The following is a 16,102-nucleotide window of genomic DNA, read 5'->3' on the forward strand; positions in this document are numbered from 1 at the left end:
CAATATTCCTTTATCAATAGACATTTTTCAAATTGTTCTCGAAATAAATCATCTAGGCTTACAATAAAGCACATCGATCAAACAAACAAAGGAGCGAAAAAAAAAGGGGAAAAAATTGAAGAGCGGTGAAGATGGGATGAAAATATAGAAGATACTAAAACAGTTTTGCTGTTCTTCCAAGGTAAGGAATTTTTATGGCTGGAAAAGGAAAAAAAATCTTGGGAAAAGAGGTTAGATCTCAATCAAAAGATTAAAAAAAAGTTTGAAGCCCCGTTTGCTTTTTGTATTGATGTATCGGATATAAAACCTGCCATTGTGTACTTTGTTAAAAAAAACCTTTATGCTTGAAATTGTTTTCTATGCGAGGTAATTTACTTTTTTTTTCTGGATTTACGAGATTTTAAAAGACTAATAAAAGCGTGAAGAGTTTAAATATTTTACTTATAAAAAAACTGTTAATGCCAATTTTTAGTTTTTATTTGTAAAAGTAATGTATGATATACTCTTGCATTACCTTATATGTTTTTAGCTCTTAAAATTTCAAAAGATGGGTGCTGGAAAATATGATAAAAACGGATATGTTAAATGGATATGTTTATAATCATAAAGTGACATATGGGGATATATTAAACTTATATGTGTACTTCTAAAGTAAATCAATGCATTTCATTTAATAATTCAGTGCACATCTTACGTGTTATTATAAGTTTTTAAAATTAGGAATAAATTTTATTCTTATAGTTTATCAAACGCTACGCGATAAAACAGGAGAGGACAAATATATATTTAAAAATTACGAAGTATTTTAACCCGATATATGCTTTTGACGTAATACTAAGCAATATGGTACTTTGTGAATGAAACAGGACTTTTACCGTACGTTTCCGTTAGGTGAACGGTAGTTTCTGACTCTTTCTACTTATCTGTATAGTAATGTATTAGGACTGTAAAATTTGATGTATAAATAAATAAGGATTGCTGTGTTAACTGTCTCTACGCTGTGTAATCTAGAAACTGTTTTCAAAAAATTTTTACCTTGAAAAAAGGAAAATGTCAAGGCTAAGAAAGAGGTTAAATGATGGCATCCAGAAATTAATAAAATAGTAAAAATGATCCTTATAACTCAATTGGAATATTTTGCATATTTAGTAAAAAGTTTAGTACAAAAACAGAAAACACAATGATAAAAAAAAAATCCATTTTGCTCTTTTAGCTATCGAAATCTTAAAGCTGTTGGAATTTTAATAGCTAAAAAAGAAAAACAGAAAACACAATGATTAAAAAAATTTTCCGTTTTGCTTTTTTAGCTACTGAAATTTTAAAGCTATTAGAATTTTAATAGCTAAAAAAGAAAAACAGAAAACACAATGATTTAAGAAAATTTCTGCTTTTCTCTTTGAGCTATTAAAATTTTAATGCTATTAGAATTTGAATAGCTAAAAAAGAAAGACAGAAAACACAATGATTAAAAAAAAAATTCCGTTTTGCTCTTTTAGCTATTGAAATTTTAAAGCTATTAGAATTTCAATAGCTAAAAGAGTAAAACAGAAAACATATTAATTAAAAAAAAGTTCTGTTCTTTCTCTTTTAGCTACTGAAATTCAATTTTTTTACTTAATATGCGAAACATCCCAATGTAATTGTAATGATCCTTATTACTATTTTATTAATTTATGGCTGCTATCATTTAACCTGTTTATTAGCCTTAGCATTTTCTTTATTTCAAGTCAGGCATTATTCGAAAACAGTCTCTGGATTACAACGCGTAGAGGAAGTGAACACAGGAATCCTTGTTTATTTATTTATAAAACTCAATAATCATAATACATAATTAAACAACTAAGATAATTACATTAACACATATTTATATTTTTGAACTTGACAAGATAGGGAGGAGCTTAATAGCATTAAAACAGGTAAGAGATCAAATGTGGGACTTTGTACTAATCTTTCTATCACACAGGGCATTCTATAAATTTAAAATGAAGATAGTCAACGGTGCGTGATGCAAAAAACGTCAAATTGTGTACTAAAGTACCACTTTATAGGGAAAATTGCTTAATTGGGGTTAAATACTTGCTATTTTGTGTTAGCTGTGCTCAAAATAATCCTTTTTTGGACTCGGTGGAAAATGAATTAATTTTTCTTTTGATTAGTTGATTTTATAAAAGCTTGTTCTTGCATATTAAACTAAACTAAACTCAGTGGCGCGACAGCCCACAGAGGGCCAAGGCCTACTGTGCCAATCTCAGTTTTCTAAACCTTGGGCTCTGGGATGCAGATGTTCCGGTTAAGTGGTCAGCTAAACGCGGAACCCCCAGTGTTTAGTTCCCAAGCCTGTACTCATTTATCGATTATTGGTACTCATTTATCGACCCACTGAAGGGATGAAAGGCTGAGTCAACCCTGCCCAACCCGAGGATCGAACCCAGGACTCGTGGTACGGGAGCGCGAAGCGCTACCGCTCAGCCACCGGGCATTTTGCATATTATAGTAATTTAAAGTCGCTGAAAGATCAATAAAATCTGAAATGAAAAGTATTATTTTATGTAAATAAAAATATTAATTTATAAAAATATTAATTAATAAAAATATTAGTAAAACAAATATAAACATAGTTAAATATTTTTTACTGTGCCAGTATAGTTCCTTTTTTAATTTCGTGCACGCTGATTAATATCGATTCACTGTTTAGTTATTTTTTTTATATGTTATAAAGAACGGTTATTAGTAAAAGAGTAATCTTCGAGGGATATTTTAAGATATTTAAAATTAAAATTCGGATTTACATTGCATTAGCGTGATTGCATTAGCATCATTGTAAGTTCATTAGCAGGAAATATCAGTCATGTGACATGCAGTCGCTATTGACGTATTGTTTTACACATAGTTTAGACAACGCATCGCATTCAGATAGGAGATGAAGTTTTAAATATTTGCTTTATCAACGCATATTTTGTGCTCAAAATCCCACTCCAAAATTTACTTAAACTAAACGCATTAATGCATAAGTTAGTAATTCTGACTAATAAGTATTAATTTAGCACAATTTACTTTGGAATCTGTATCTTAAAACGTAACGGTAGCCTTATATAATGCATTATTAGTTTAATGGGACTATATTTTACAGTCTGCATTGCTATTATATTGAGGTTATAATGATTAATTAAAGCAGTTAATGCATAGCCATTAACAACTTTCCACTTACATTACTACCTATAATTTATAATAATGAATACGATCTATAATATACAATGTAATTATTGTAATTTTGCAGGGTATTCAGCATCTAAAATTATTCTGGAATATCGTTTAATAATTTATTCAGTTAACTTTAATAGCTATTGAAGTATTTAAACATTAGAATCATTAAATTTGGATAAATTCACAAAGATTGGTAATAAATTCTTTAAGAATTTACTCAGATGCTTTTCTGAAGATGTAATTTAATCACATGGAGAATCTATAGTTTAGTTATCATATGGGGGACTCATTATTAAAGTTTATTATACTCTAAATTTAAAGAAATTATTACATTACATGTTGATTCTATGCCCTCCATGACGGCAAATGTTATTATTAATAAAAGGAAAATATAATTAATTTAAATAATGAAGATCAAGTAGAATAGTTGTGTTAAAATAAATTATATCGAATTGAAATTTTAAAATCCAAATAAAATACAAGGAATTTTTATGCAATTAATATGTAAATCGCAGCTGTTGTATTATTTTAAAAATATGTAGTCATCTGTGTTACAAAAAGAATATTTTTTAACTGAATGAATGAAATTTAAATTGAATAAAGATAATGAAGACCAAAACGTTTTTACATGGAGTTAAATTCAAAAGTATTTTTTTTCAATAGAAAACGATATCAATTGGAGTTAAAATCCAACAGAGTTAAAGACGAAGGGCCACTTTGAGAAGTGGAACTTATACTGGTGAGAAGTAAAACCTCCTTAGATATTTGATTACATTTGTCTCCTACATTTAAAGTAAGAAACAAGTCTCATCTCATCTGGAACTGAATAAAAAAATAAATAAATAAAAAATCATGATTTTTTATGCATTTCCAAAGAACACAATGACTAAGAGAATGCAGATTATCACGGTTTAACAATAAGCTTTTTAATTAATATTAACGTGAATTAAATATTACATATCAGCCATTTTCGGAAACTCAGATTTAAAAAATTATAAAGTATGGTAAATAATACAATCGCATAATAAAAATACGAATACTTAACAATATAGTGAATGTTCGATATAACAAGTACGGCATATAAAGTGGAAACTGCTATTACGTCAAGTTTTCTAGTCACCATAAAATACTAAATTATAAATAAAAATATTATACTTTCATGACAAGTCAAAATACTAGCATTCCTCAATTGCGACAATTATTTTTTGAGGGAAATACATTTTTCTTCTGTTTTAATGGGCTGTATTATGCAGAAAATGGGCAAAATGGAAGATACTTTAATTTATATTAGCTTACTGTTGAAATCAACATTCAGTGTTATCTGTGATGTCAGAGACTATTGCACTCTATTACATTTATTACTCTGCTGCTTGCTTATAATACTGTTCAAATCAACATTCAGTGTTATCAGTGATGTCTGAGACTCTATTACATTTAAGACGTTCTTATTGTTTTAGTCTGAAATGTATGTCACGTGCTACATTATGACAAGTCTGAAGTAACAACAATAACTTGGTTACACAATTCTAGCCATAAGACCCATACGCGATCATCATTGTCACGGTCAGAATCTCTGTAACAGCACGAGAACACAAGGCAACTTTGGACTCACCGGCACAAGGTCTCGAGTAGCACGTGAGCTTGAGCACCACAACTTTCTTCGATTAAAAGGAAGCGGATGAGACCAGGGCCGCAAGCAGTAGAGCCAGTTGACACACTTCGACCTATTAGATCAACGTCGGTCCTTAGGTCAACAGAACCGTCACCTTTTACGTATTAACAATTCAAAGTTGAAATTGATCCAGTAACAATTTCAAATACTATTCTGAATTATCGTTATAACAGGATTTAATTGCATTTATTGTTTAAAATTGATGCATTATCTGTACCCCATCCTAATGAACTTATGTTGCATGGATATTTAAGAGTCTTTATTTAATGGTTCATTTAAGAAGAATCTTATCTTAATTTAAAGTTAATTTACGGGTAGGGATTAATATCCTTTGACTAAACTCTTGTTAAATGGATGTCTAATGGAAAACTATGAATTGTACAATTTCCAGATTCCCTTCTAACTTTAACAAATGTTTGATTTTTCTGACCGCTGAAACTGATAACTGCAGATCAAGGAGTTGTTCTGATGATTACACGAACGAACATTTCACTCATTTAGCAAATAAACAGAGAGAAATTCTCCCGAGATTGTCTTTGAAGATTTCCTTTTGTTCTAGAAGGAGTATTTTGAAGTTAATAATTCCAAATGCCTAAACTGTGTAATTGCTTTCATTTGCAGGAAATTAAAATTAAATAAAATTTTTACCGTGTAAATCTTTCAATTCGTCGTAATAAAATACTTTGCAATAAAAAAAATTCATTTTTTATTATATTTTGCTTAATATAATGCTGTAAATTAAGATAAAACTTTTTTATCTCAAAAATGTAATCTAGTATGTAAAAAAAGTAATCAGTAGATAAAAAGTTATTCAGAGTGATTCTCACATGCAATAAGAGCTGCACTTGTTATAAATGTGCAGATTTAAGTTTTAATTTGCTTGAATTTTTGACTTCTTAAGTACAAAATTACTATTTCGAGAAAATAACAATTTAAAACTTGCTTATACATATCGCTTTCAAGCGGGCTTTAAAGAAAAATGAGTTGTATTTTAAAGTATCTTTCGCATAAGTGCCAGTTTATATAAGAATTACTCAAGACGATGATAATAAGAAAAAAAGGCTGAATTAAATGTAAAACTATTCACACTTAATGCATAAGATTTGATATCACTTATGGAGTCAGTTGGGTAAATTAAGTAAAATAAGTTTTAAATCGCATGAAAATAAAGAAAAAATTTGTACTTCAGGGAAAACTTTTCTTTAAAAATTAGAAAAGTATTTCCCTCCGTAAAAAGAATATAGTAAGTGAAAGGTATTTTCTACTACAAAAAGAAGATAGGAGCAAATTGACACAAATTAAGTTGAATTTAGGTCACAGAAGATTTGTTGCTTTAGTGAACTGATGGAAAACAAATTCGGTAAATTTTATAAAAATAAACAATGCATAACGCGCAGGGATAGCCTGTTTGCTAGACCGTTGGGCCCAAGTCCAAAAGGTCATGAGTTTGATCTCCGCCAGCCGAAGAGGTCCCAATAAGTAAATGGTGACTGGTGCACTTTAAATCTGTCTGGTCACAAAGTCCTTCATGTTCCCATAACAATTCAATACCTCTGGTACACTGAAAAGGAGACTGATTGTTTTCTGGTTTGGGTAAAAATTACGATCTGTGAATGAATGAATGGGTCCGCTCTATAAACGTTTTAAGACATATGTGAGTAGCAGAAGTCGAATTCTTGGCCATAGATGGCGCCACTGGAAAACAAAAAAGAAGCGTACCCCCTTTGCCTTTATGGCATACAACAACAACAACAATGCATACTTCAGGCAAAAATACCCCTTAAATAAAACAAACGTGTTAAATTAACGCTATTAAAAAGAATGAATTAAAATTGAAATATGTAAAATCAATGTAAAGTTATTAATAATAAATTTAGCGTCATAATATTTGGTGCTAAAGTGTACTCATGGAAAATAAATTGAAATTTAATAAAATAAATGTCAATCAATACTCCAATAAAAACTATTCCGTAAAATTATGGAGAATAGCATTTTCATACATAAAAGGACTAAACATTCAAAACACCAATTATTTTAAGTGCCTTTAAAAGCTAATTACATTTTACATAAAATGAATTTTCTTGGAAGTTGGTAAAGCATAAAAATGCAAGTAAATTGTTTGTAAAATTAAAAGCCATTTAATGCTGAGAGTTAAATAGCTGAACGAGTAACTTCATTTTCATTATAGAATATTTTCAAACTTTTGATTTGGTGGAGAAACTTAACAACTGTATTTACCTTTTAGTAAAAGCTTCTAAAAATCCATTTTTACTGACTAATGTACTTGATTCAGTTATTTGTAAATTATTTTAATTAAATATGCATCTGAACAAGAAATGTAAGATATGCTAATTACTCAAAACATTAAGAAAACAGTACAATTTCGATTAATTTCCAACGACGTTAATGCATGCGTAATCCATTGAAAAGCACGTTATGTCAGCAATTGTATCAGTTTTTATACATTTGAAAGCAGGGATTTTTGGGATTATTAACGTAATTCAATTTCTTTGCTTAAAAATTGATTTAATTGCCGATTAAATTGATTTGAAAAAAGTGTTTGTAGTTATTGATTGAATGAAAGAAAGTACTTGTTGATTTTAGATTTAAAAGTTTGGATGTTAATTTTATTTTAGTTAATGGCTGCAAAAAATTTTAACTTATAAATTGTGCACTTGAGCTATTAACAAAAGCAAAATTTTTTTTGTGTGACAGTTAATGTCATATAGTACAAAAAAAGATTCTTTAATAAGTAAATAAATTTAAAAAATAAAAAAATGGTTTCGCATTTCAAATACTAAAAAAATGAACGAAAATGATATTGAAAAGAAGAGGAGCTTTATATATTTTTAAAAATGTAATCTTCTCAAATTACTAAAGCGATGTAAAAAAACATTTCTTTTTTTTTTTGCCAATTATGAACAATAATTTCTATACTTCAGTTTTAAAATATATTTACGGGGAATATAAATATTTAAACTAGTACTTCATTTATGTTGTAAAAGAATTAAGAAGTACATTTTTCATTAAAAATAATCGAAATTAAAAAAATTACTTTTTAGTTAATAAATATTTTAAAGTAAAAATTTTAATTTAACTTTAAAAAATTAACTTAATTTTTTTAGTAAAAATAGTTATTAAAAAACGATTAATTCATCTTTAATATGAATTAATCGTATACCTTTCAAAATTAAAACAGTGCAAACATATGTATACAAGAAATAAGTTACGTAGAAATAACATTTTAATAAATATACAGAAAAATAAAATAAAATTTTGTAATTTTTCTGAAACATATACAGTAAAATATATTTCACTTTAAAGAATTAACTTTTAAGACTGCAATAGTACGATTTTTTTTAGGAATAGCAAAACTATACTGCCCGGATAACACAAATGGAAAAAAGCAAATAAAGCTCCAACAAAAGCTGAAAAAAAGTTGAGCACTCATCTCTCAGTAAAAGGTAAAAAGGTTTACGACCTATCTAATATTTTTTGGGCTGAATTAAATCCAACCGTCCAAATAAGAGATCAATGGACTAATAGTGTTTTTAATTGTAAGGTTTTTAGGCATTAAAATACTATTTTTAACGTTTATTTTATTATAGTGTTATAATATGTTGGGAAGATGGGCACACTATGAGGAAATTGGGTGTAATGTATCTGGAAAATAGGTACGCTATAGCAAAAGTGGGTATAAGGTGCAAGGAAGCTAAGCACTGTATGGGGGAAAGTGTTTACAGCGTGTGGGGAAGCTGTCTGTGAGGAGATTTGCAAAACGTTTTGGCACACTATGGGGAAGATGGCACACTAAGATAGGCACACTATGGGGAAAGTTTGTTGAGAGTATGGGGAAGACAAGCACAGAATAGGGAAAATGGGCATAACGAGTGGGGAGGTTAGGCAACAATGGGGAAAGCGGGTATAGGGTGTTGAGAAGATAGCTACACTATAGGGCAGAGCTGTCCAACTGCAAAGAGCCCACGGGCCAGAATTCCGGTCACTGATCACCTGGCGGACCGCAGTTTGAAAAAGTTGAACAATACCCTCTTACTTCTTATACAATAACAATTAATAGTTGAATTATTAATTATAAAACAATGGAACAGATGGATTATCAGACAATTTGCTTACATTTTAATGGGAAAACTGAGGCCGATCAGCCTGAATAAGAAGTTGGCGGGTCACACAATATGTGTTGGTGGGCCACATGCGGCCTGCGGGCAGCCAGTTGGACAGCCCTGCTATAGGGAAAGAGGGTAGAGAATGTGAGAAAGACAGGCACACTTTGAGGAAAGTAGGTGTAGTGTGTTAGAAAGATAGGCAGACTATCGAGATAGCGTGTAGGGAAGATGAACAAACGCGAAAATACTCGCACAACTTACGTACTCATGACCTTAGTTCTCCACATTAGATTCATAGTACAGAAAAATACTGCAGGTTTGGAATCCAATGCACTTTTCTTCTTCCTGACGTTTCTCCCTTTGCTTTATCAGGGCAAACATTAAGTAAAGTTTCACTGTTGCCCATGGATAAAATCTAAAGCTTCAGTTAATTCCTAGACTTTCTCTTTCCTCTGAACAACAGTTGAAAATATCAGCATAATATAAGTTAAAACACTCGTAGTTAGGCAATTTTTTTTTATAGTTATTAAATCTGTAAATGGTATTGATATTGTAACCAAATTTAAAAGCTCATGTTGGAGGATCTCATTTCATGTACGCAAATTCAACGTTTTTAATTTTTTTCCAAGAACTTTATCCTTTTTCATGAAAATAAGAACCAAAAATGTATATAACAGTAATGAAACTTTTTAGGGAAATACTGGAAATACTTATCATACCTTAACTATATGGTGTTCATCTTTAGGTACTTTTTAATGTTTTGCGTCATGAGTAGCAACCCATACGCTATTGGAGCCAATTTTATTAATTGATCTCTACCTGACTTTTCCTACATAACTTTCTGAACATCGAATTACTCTAAAATTTATTAATTAATAATGTTATAAATCGCAAATAGTAAAATTTTTATTACTTCCTTTGGTGTACAATGGTGTTTTGGTATTACAATGGGTTTCCTTGATCAGTAAAATAAAAGACAGGAATGGTAATGGATAAAAAAACAGATATCATACTGATGAATGTGTACCGTTGTGCATCAAATGCGTAAAGGTTTGATAAAAATTTTACAATTTGTGATTTTAAACGCTGTATTTAAAGAATTTTTATAATATCGCCAAAAATTGCTCTTGTGATGTCCCGGATTTCACCGCTGTTTTAACTTTAATGTCACTTTGAATTTAATAAAACAAATAATATTTTTTTTAAAATTTTATTTTACTCTTAGCTTGTTGCTTTTTTTCCGGGTAATTTTTGTTAGCACGCTTATATGTTAATTATCTTCGTTTTGTACCACTATGTTGCCGTCTAATTGTGGAGTTGTGGTCATCTTACATATCTATCTCTTGAAATAATTCCCATCTTGGAATAATTATCACCCCTTGCTTGATCTAATTTGATTCATGGAGAAGAAATACATAAGAGAAAAAGCTTTATTCATCTAGATAGCAGTGTCAGATGTGAAATAGATACAGGCCACTATACCACTATGTTGCCGTCAAATTGTGGGGTTGTGGTCATCTTATATGTCTACCTCTTGAAATAATCCCCATATTGGAATAATTATAACCCTCTGTTTGATTTAATTTGAATCACGGAGAAGAAATACATATGAAAGAAAGCCTTACTCATATAGATGGCAGTGTCAGATGCAAAATAGATACAGGCCAACCATTGTACTTTTTGATGAGAAAATCATTATAACTTCTAAACTAATAGTCCCATATTCTCATATTTGGTTTCAGTTGATTTTGGGGGAAATGCATTGGAAACATAACCTAACTTGTCTGGATAGCAATATTTAAATTTTCTGCCTCATTTGCGACTATTTAACAAAACTTTTAGCAAAACACGACGCGTAGGGCCGTACAACGTTTTACCGCTTAGAGAAGGATAATAACCTCTCAACAGGTCTTTGAGTAGATGATTTTAAGAAATGAAGTTCAAAGCCTATTTTTACAGTCCTATTTTGTAAAAGCGAAAACTATTTTAACCTCTTCCTTCTCGCTCCTGTGAAAATGACGGGGTGACGTTTCGCCCTCTATTTCTCGCTCTCGTGATATTGACGGGCTGGAGTGTTCCGTAGTAGCGCGCCAATAAGAATAAAACTAATTCCTTTCTTTTGCCCATAAAACATTTTATTTCTCCTTTTACACACCAGATGGTAGTACCAAAATATTTTTAAGGTAATTGCAGATAGTTAGTTTATTTTAAACTAGTTGCAGCACTAATCAAATACGTAATACAAGTACAAAAGCCAAAAAAAGGCCCTTTTATGACCGTTTTCTTAAAAATTAACCGATCGTTAAGGGGTTAATAGTTTATTAGTCCAAGTTAAAATATTTACAAGTTAAAGAGAAAATACAAAATATTTGCTTGAAATTATTTAAAAAAAAAATTAGGTTAAAATATATTATGAAAATGAAATTATTTTTGGGGAGGGGGAGTGTTTCTCACATTTTTTTTTGTTGAAAAATCGAATTAAAAATCATTATTTTTTACCATTCAACAAATAGTCTAATTTGACAATTTATTCATCCAATAGAGTAACTATTAATTAATTGCTTTCATTGAATAAACATAATCTAAAATGAATCTTAAAAGCATTTAGTATTAAACTTGTATTATACTCAGTAATGTTATAGTCATAACAGTATGAAGATTCATATTATTCAAATTTAAATTATCGTAAACATGAGCTTTCGAGAAAGATGCTACTATTCAACTAGAGATGAGAATAAACCATTTAAATTATTTAAATAGAAGAATTTTGCATTCGAAAAAAGAGCGATAGGACCTTGTTTTAATAGAAAATTTTAAAAATAACTTTTAAAACGGTTTCAAAAGGACTTAATAATGCTGCTAAGGGCTACATAGAATATTAAATGCTTTGATTTAAAAGATAATTACTCTGCAAATTGGCTACGTTGCTGATTTTGAAATTTACAATTCATAAAAATTATGATTCTTTTCTTTGTGAAACGTTAAGATTTAGTCTCAATTATATTTAAACCTCTAAATTTGATAAGAAGACATTGATCTGTTTGGGATTTATTCAACGTTTATTTTTAAAAGTCAATTTTAAAAAATACTTATTTTATTCGAACCCACTATCGGGATGTGTTAAAACTCGTAATAGTTATTAGGATTTGTTGAAAATATAATTTTTATTTTATTTCCAATGAGTTGAACAATCGGTCTTGCCGATGAGCAGACCTAGTGCGTTCTCCAGAGGTGGTATCCACTCTTTTCAGGACCACCACAATAGGTGAGATACCGTTGGTCATGTTAATTTGGACTTCTAGTTTCTGCCACACTAGATGGCAACACCGCGAGTTTATTTGGATGCTAAAGTGCACTAGGAATTTAATTTTACCGGAAATGCTAAGAGAGTGTTAAAACTCGTAATAGTTATTAGGATTTGTTGAAAATATAATTTATCAAACTGCATATAAAAATAATACTGAATTTTTTTAATTACATCCTTTATTTTTGTAGCCACAAAAAATTCAGAATGAAATATTTCAATTAAATAATTCATATAAATAAATATAATTGAAAATAAACTGAGTAACCCATAAATTCTTGTATAAAATATTTTCGGAACTATGCAAATCATTCCAGTTGACAAGCCACTAAGACCAGTAATCATCTACATAGCAAAAAATTACAATTCAAAATATACTGTCACTCAGATTGACGGTACTTTTAACCGTATGCTCTTTTTTTGTCTGAACATGTTACGGAACAAAAAATTTGTACAGTAATAATAATCACCGTACTTTTTACAGTAAAAAATACCGTAAAATCACTAAATCCCTCTAATTAAATAAACATTACTGCAAAAATCACGGTATAAATGGATATTACGGATGATGCACACAGAGTTCCAATATTTTAAACCTTTATTTGATTGGGAATTTTTTGAATTGTAAGGAAGTTAACGCTTTGATACCGACGGGATATATTTCTTTGATGCTCTAATTACTATCAAAGATACATTTTGATTTTTTAATAATGCAAAAAAATCTCACAAGTACTAAAAAATCTATTAGATTATCTGAATAATATTTTTGTTAAAGTATAAAATATGAAAAATGCAGTTTGAAAAATAAAATATTTTTTCATTCATATTCAAAAAATTTGTCAATAATTAATTTTTTGTAAATTAAAGAAATTTTAATGAAGAGTAACTTAGATCTATATAACTGCAAATTTGAAAAAATTATTGTTTGGAAGATTTCTTGCGCCAAAAAAAGAAAAGAAAGAAAATGCACCGGTGTTTTATGCTGTATTTCATAACCAACTATTATTAAAATGCTAACTTAATAATTTTCACTTATTATGACCAAAAGGTATACAATATCATGAAAAAAGTATGGAAAATATGTTTAATAACGGTTCTACATTAAGGGGGTAAGGAAGTTTGGACATGGGTTCCCAGATCATCTGAATGATCTGGGAAATTGATCAGTAAGGCGCACCAGCCACATTTACTTCGAGCCAAGTTGATACTCATTGAACTGAAACTGGAATTCAATCCTCTGTCGCGATTTGAACCCTGCTCCCCCACAACGGCAGATTAACCAATGTGACATTGTAACGGATTTTTTGCTACTTTAAACAAAAGCAAAAAGCACGATAAAACCTGAATAAAAGAAAATATATGTTTATTTTTACATACGAAAAAAGTAAAACTTCTTTTGCTGATGATTTAGCCTCTATTTTAAATGTTTTGAATTGAAGACCAAGCAAAAAGTATTTAATAACAAAAGTAACAAAAGTAACCTTTCTTAAAGACAGATAACAACGAAGAAGAAACTGACGAAATGAAGTAATAGAAATTTAAATATGTAAAAAAAGGTTTAATTATATATTTTTAGCTTAATTTATGTTAAGCCAAAAACGATTTCAATTACTTAAATTTTTCAAAAATTGAAAACTGGAAAAACAAAATGCATCTTCTTTTTATGACTTTTTGAAGTTTGAGAATATTCTAGACTCAAAAAACGAATAAATCAAAGTTTTTCTGCCAAGTCAAAAGACAGTTTGAAAGCAAAGGATATCAAAGACAAAATCCAAGAAATATTTGAATACAGAACGATACATTTTCCATATTATTGATTTCTTGGCTGGTATATCTATTTTACTCCGGTTTCCATCCTGCCATAACCTAGCACTTTTTTTAAACCGAAATACATAATTGAATTTTAGCACGGCAGATTTTATTTTTAACAAATCGGATTAGATCAAATGTTATAATAGATTGAATAGGAATCAATTTTTAGTTCGTTTCATTTGATAAAAACATATGCTAAAATCAAGACGACATTGCTTAGAGCACGTTTTTTTTTATCTATCTCGTAAGTTAAAATGTCAGTAAACTTTTTATTATTCATGTCTGTGTGGTTTTTCGAAGTTACGCGAATTTCTGACATTTTAAGGAAAATAATGATTTAAGATTTGATATCATAATCTCTGGGTGGCATATTTAATAAAAATATAAGTAAACTTTGTTAAAGAGCTAGTAATTTTTTCCAAGAAATATTTGAATACAGAACGATACATTTTCCATATTATTGATTTCTTGGCTGGTATATCTATTTTTTCCGGTTTTCATCCTGCCATAACCTGGCACTTTTTTTTTAACCGAAATACATAATTGAATTTTAGCAGGGCAGATTTTATTTTTAACAAATCGGATTAGACCAAATGTTATAATAGATTGAATAGGAATAAATTTTTAATTCGTTATATTTGCTAAAAACATACGTTAAAATCAAGACAACATTGCTTAGAGCACGCTTTTTTAACTATCTCGTAAGTTAAAATGTTAGTAAACTTTTTATGATTCATGTCTGTGTGGTTTTTCGAAGTTACGCGAATTTCTGACATTTTAAGGAAAATAATGATTTAAGACTTGATATCATAATCTCTGGGTGGCATATTTAATAAAAATATAAGTAAACTTTGTTAAAGAGCTAGTAATTTTTTTTAATCTGTTAAAAATTTTATTTTTGACCGTGAATGTGCATGCTGTTTTTTGGTTTCAATCTTGATAAGAATTCTAAAAACACATATAAAGGTGGTCTTTATGGAACACCTTTAGGTTTAAAATTAAAGGTTTGCTTCCAGTTTAAGGAAGTAAATATATGGCTTTTCTATTTTTAATGGCCAAAGAACACAAACAAAAGTTGCTGAAGAACACACAACTCAAACGATTTTAACTACCTTCTACTTAAAATCTGATTTTTTTAAGATTTGTTTTAATACAAAGAAAATTAACTTGTAAAAAAATTGAACAAGAATTGAACAATGCTTTTCATTTTCATTCATTTAATTAACTTAACTTCAGCGACTTATCTTCATTTACTTTTAGGATGGATTTTTAAAGAAAACAAAATGAAATAAATAATATACTGTTCATAAACAAAAAACTCATTGAGTAATAACACCTTAAGTTGCCAAGTGATGCAATAGCAATTGCAAAATATCGTGCGATACTTAATGACCCCAGACATTGCATCTTATGACATGTAACATATAAGATGCAATATCACAAATATCGCACATAAGCAATATATCGTATCTCAGATTTTCATTAAAGTTTTAAATTTAGTTTAATATAAAAAAAGATGCAATTGAAAAAAAAACCGAACAAATTTTAAGCAAATTAACAATAATACATCTATTGCTTTTTTATCATTAATTTACTCCTATTCTGTGACTTATCTTTAGTTACTTTTTGGATGGATCCTTAATGATAAAAAAAGAAAGGATATAAGGTTAATTAACCCGAACATAGGGATTAATAGCACCTTAAATTGCCAAGTGATGATATAACTTTTGCAAAATATCATGCAATACTTATTGATCCCAGAAATTGCATCTTATTTGTGATAAGATGCAAGAAAAAGGAATATTGCATCTTATAATAAACAACATATAAGCTGTAATAACACAGATCGTATCTCAGTCATTGCATCTTATTATCATGTCTACTAATAATCAGTCTAGTGCTCGATTTTAACTTTTTAAATATTTAAATTAAAATTTTTCGGCATTTAAAAAATACTGACCAAGCTTTAAACAAACTAATAATAAT

The sequence above is a fragment of the Parasteatoda tepidariorum genome, chromosome 9, assembly GCF_982258835.1.
Source record: "Parasteatoda tepidariorum strain Cologne lab strain chromosome 9, Ptep-v5.0, whole genome shotgun sequence".
NCBI classification, from domain to species: domain Eukaryota; kingdom Metazoa; phylum Arthropoda; class Arachnida; order Araneae; family Theridiidae; genus Parasteatoda; species Parasteatoda tepidariorum.